Genomic DNA, 5,000 nt, shown 5'->3' on the forward strand with positions numbered 1-5,000 from the left:
TGGAGCCGCCGTCGGTGCAGATCTTGGTGGTAGTAGCAAATACTCCAGCGAGGCCCTGGAGGACTGACGTGGAGAAGGGTTTCGTGTGAACAGCCGTTGCACACGAGTCAGTCGATCCTAAGCCCTAAGAGAAATCCTATGTAAATGAGGTGTCCTAAAGCTCTCAGTTAAAAAGCAACAACAAAACTGTTAAATATGGCTAAATCGAATTTATAAGAAGTAGTTGCAGAGATGCACACCCATTGGGCGAAAGGGAATCCGGTTCCTATTCCGGAACCCGGCAGCGGAACCGCATACCATTCGGGCCCTCGTAAGAGTGTTCGTCGGGGTAACCCAAAATGACCTGGAGACGCCGTCGGGAGATCTGGGAAGAGTTTTCTTTTCTGTATAAGCGTTCGAGTTCCCTGGAAACCTCTAGCAGGGAGATAGGGTTTGGAACGCGAAGAGCACCGCAGTTGCGGCGGTGTCTGGATCTTCCCCTCGGACCTTGAAAATCCAGGAGAGGGCCACGTGGAGGTGTCGCGCCGGTTCGTACCCATATCCGCAGCAGGTCTCCAAGGTGAAGAGCCTCTAGTCGATAGATTAATGTAGGTAAGGGAAGTCGGCAAATTGGATCCGTAACTTCGGAATAAGGATTGGCTCTGAGGAGCGGGGCGTGTCGGGCTTGGTCGGGAAGCGGGTCTGGCTGACGTGCCGGGCCTGGGCGAGGTGAACGGTTGGCGACTTCGGTCGCGTCCCGGGATCCGAGCTCGGTCCCGTGCCTTGGCCTCCCGCGGATCTTCCTTGCTGCGAGGCTTCCGTGGCGGTTAACGCCGTCGTGGTCGCTTCTTCGGCCGCCATTCAACGCTTAGCTCAGAACTGGCACGGACTAGGGGAATCCGACTGTCTAATTAAAACAAAGCATTGCGATGGCCCTCACGGGTGATGACGCAATGTGATTTCTGCCCAGTGCTCTGAATGTCAACGTGAAGAAATTCAAAAAAGCGCGGGTAAACGGCGGGAGTAACTATGACTCTCTTAAGGTAGCCAAATGCCTCGTCATCTAATTAGTGACGCGCATGAATGGATTAACGAGATTCCCTTCTGTCTCTATCTACCGACTGGCCATCTTGGTTTGACCGAGGACAGACGTGCTTTACGTCGCTCCGCGCAAAATCCGTATTTTTGGTGGAATAACAATCAGGAGAATTATATACAGTGTCTTATTGTGCAGATCTAGTGCCAGTGTATGTTTAGAGACATTAAGTTCCGTGAAATTCGAAGTCTGTGAGGAGGAAAGTGTGGAAAACGGAGCTGGGCGTTGGCCACGTGTCAACCAGTCCACGCCGACCGAATCTCAGCCGATTTTCTCGGAGCCGCCTAACGCACCATTGCCGCCGCACACAGAAAACAACTGCAATCGAACAGCCGAAGATTCTGACATATTCAGAATAGTAATCGTAGTGGAATAACGACGGTGAGCTTAAAACTTTATCTGAAGTGCTAGATTTTTAAGGTTAAGCGGCCATATTGGACGCCATCTTGGCCGCCATATTGTGACGCCGCAACACAAGCGCCGCCTGGGCGGTGCGCAGACGAACCACGCGCTAGCTCCTGATTGGCCCGCGCCAGTAGGAATCTGAGCACCAGATTGGCCGACCGCCGGCGAGCGGAACGCGCCGATTGGTTGTCGGAATACCTTCGACCAATAAGAGCCGTAGTCTGGACGCGACAACGACCAACAGAGGAATACAACAGGAAACGACAGCTAACAAAATGCGTGGAAATATGAACATCGATGATGAGACCACTGACGCGGAACAAATGACCACCGTACGCAAGAAGTCAAAACACGTCAGAAAGAGGAAGATGTCCTCGGACACCGACGTGAACCACCCACAGAAGCGAAACGAGGGAACGGAATCAGGCGCGATCGGAACAACTTGCGGGAAGAAAAAGCCACAGAAGTCAAGCGACAAGGAAGAGAGCGACGTGAATCAGGACACTCACCACCGAGGACCGATCTACAGCATCAAGGAGCGATCGGAATCCATCCAGAGGAAGCTTCTAACCGTCCTGTCGAGCCCGGAATACGGCATCGAGGCATCAACAGGTAAGTATCTCATTAATAAGGTAAGCAAACTAACCAGTCTGTTACAGGAGTCACTGCTGCTAAACAGCAACTTAGAGGGGCAGATCGTCGCACTCCGCAGCCAAAACACCGCACAGAGACATGAGCTAACCCAGGCAGGGAAGAATGTAGCTAATGCACCGCAGCAGCAAAAAACAACCTACGCGGAACGCCTGGGGATCAAATCCAAGGTCGCGGAACTGTCCAACCAAAAGCAGAACCCTCCCAACGTTGTCATCATACGCCCCAAGGACGTGACTCAATACAAGGACAGTGAGGCAACAAAGCAGGCGATAGTCTCTCTCGTGTCACCCAAGGAAGAAAACCTGCAGGTTAAAAACGTCAGACGCGTCCAAGGTAATGCAATAGCCGTGGAGACAGCCACATCCTGCAACATGGAGGCGCTCATGAAGAATGAGAAGCTGAAAGCTGCAGGTTTCTCAGTGGACGTACCGGCAAAGAAGAACCCACGCCTAATCGTTTTCGGCGCTCCTAGGAAAGACGATGAAGAAATTATTCAGGCTATAGTGGAGCAGAATCTGGACCCCCAGGAAGCAAGTAAGTATAAACACCAAATGAAAATAGCTTTTAAAACAGGTAATAAGAACAACAAAGAAAGCTGCAACGTCGTGCTGGAAACATCTAAAGAGATGAGGAACCTATTAGTGAAGAAGGAGCGCCTCTACCTAATGTGGCAGTGCTGCCAGGTACAGGACTTTATCGCAGCAACGAGGTGCTATAAGTGCCAGGGATTTGGACATACGTCCAAGCACTGCAAGAACGAGCATGACGTATGTGGACACTGCGCAACGGCAGGCCACATTTTCAAAAACTGCCCCAATAAAACTAAGAAGGCCAGCTGCGTGAACTGCAAGAAGGCAGGAAAGACGCACGATCACTGCGTAACAGACAAGGACTGCCCAGCGCATGTAGCAGCAATCAACCAGGTCTTATCTAGAACCGACTATGGATCGTAAGCCCACCGACGGAATGACCCGGTTGAACGTCGCGCAGCTTAACATGAGGAGATCACAAATAGTCACCATCGAAGCCAACAGGCTAATGGACCAGCAAGGGCTGGACATTCTTCTCATGCAGGAGCCGCACAACGCAAAAGGGAAAATACTTGGATTCGACAGAAACACGATCGTTGTCACCGGTGGAAACCAGAACCAAACCGTGCAGTCAGCGATCGCCATCAAGAATAGGAACCTCACGGTGCTCAAGGTCTCTCAGCTTAGCAATGAGCACTGCACCTGCGTAGAAGTTAAAGGCAGCTTCGGCCGAATATACCTAGTCAGCATGTACTTCCAATACTCTCACGACATCGACCGATACATTCAACACATGGAAGAAATAACACGTTGCCTCAAAAACGAAAAGGTAATAATAGCAGCAGACGCGAACGCGAAATCACCACTCTGGCGCAGTAATATCACGGACGAACGAGGAGAAAAACTTGAGCAATCAATAGCCCGGAACAACCTAATAGTACTTAACGAAGCAGGAAACCCACCAACGTACTCAGCCCCAGTAGGTACATCCAACATCGATGTTACGCTGGCGTCGTACACAGCGGTGCATCTTGTTGACGACTGGGCCGTTAAGGATGGCTGGACCAGTAGCGACCACAACCTTATCTGCTTCAGCCTGACAACCGAGACTGCATCTCTCTCTAATCCTGTAGCTCCGAGATTCCGAACGAACCACGCCGACTGGGAGAGGTTTCAAGAGATTCTGTCGACAGAAAGGGAGAAAATCACACCAGGATGGGAAAACGTTCTCAACGAGGATGTAGAAAAGGCAGCCGAAGTCTTGCAGACCTGCATACTTAACGCATGCAAAGAAGCCTTAAAACCCAAGAAAATACGCCACTCTCCCGCTCCTTGGTGGACTGACTCTCTAACGGAACTCAAGAAACTAACGCACCAGCGCCGTAAGGCCTTCCAACAGGAAAATAACCCGGAGCTCAGGAACCAACTTAAAACCGATTACAGAAAGGTAAAAAATAAGTACACGAATGAAGTCAGGAGAGCCAAGAAGAAGAGCTGGGAGGACTTCGTGTCACGAGAAGGAAATGCCAATCCGTGGGGTGTAGTGTACAAGCTAAGCGCGCAGAAGATTTCACCTGAACGAGCTCTATCCACCTGCAAATCCGGCTCCGCGCACACGACGACGTGGGAGGAAACTGCCACAACGTTCTTGCAGGCTCTAGTACCGGACGATAACGAGGACAGCACGGACACACAGAGGGAAAGAAGAGCCGCCCGCGACATATCCCCGGACACCAGGGACTCTGACGACTTCTCCAGTGCCGAGATCGCAGCAGCAGTGAACCAGCTGCGGAACCGCAAAGCACCAGGACCTGACCGGATCGAAGTAGAAGTGCTAAAGGCCTCCTACGCGATACTTGAGTCAGAACTGAAAGGGCTCTTCAATGCCTGCCTCAGGAAAGGATGCTTTCCTAAAATCTGGAAAACGGGGAGTATCCGCGTCCTTCTGAAGAGCCCTGACAAAGACGACTCAGTACCAACATCGTACCGGCCAATATGTCTCCTTCCAATCATTGGGAAGGTGCTGGAGAAGCTCATCGCCAGGAGGCTCGAGCCAATCTTCTGCCATGAAGAATTTGCTGCTGAGCGCCAATACGGGTTCAAGAAAGGAAGATCCACGGAAGACGCCATAATCCAAATGCGGACTCTGGTCTCCAACTGTGATGAAAAATACGTCCTGGCCATCCTCTTTGACATCGCCGGAGCGTTTGACCACGTCTGGTGGCCGAGCGTCCTCCACAGACTAAAAGAGAGAGGCTGCCCGAAGAACATCTACAGACTAATTTCCGACTACCTGAGGGACCGCTCGGTTAAACTCTGTGGCAGGAACGAGGAAA

The 5,000-nt window shown here is 51.4% G+C and overlaps 1 pseudogene; it reads left to right on the forward strand.

Moving 5' to 3' along the window:
- LOC143305875 (large subunit ribosomal RNA) overlaps positions 1–1,132 on the forward strand; it is a 2,905-nt pseudogene extending 1,773 nt beyond the window's left edge.
- The last annotated feature ends 3,868 nt before the right edge of the window (positions 1,133–5,000 follow it).

Source organism: Osmia lignaria, chromosome 11 (genome assembly GCF_051020975.1).
Source record: "Osmia lignaria lignaria isolate PbOS001 chromosome 11, iyOsmLign1, whole genome shotgun sequence".
In the NCBI taxonomy this organism is placed as follows: Eukaryota; Metazoa; Arthropoda; class Insecta; order Hymenoptera; family Megachilidae; genus Osmia; species Osmia lignaria.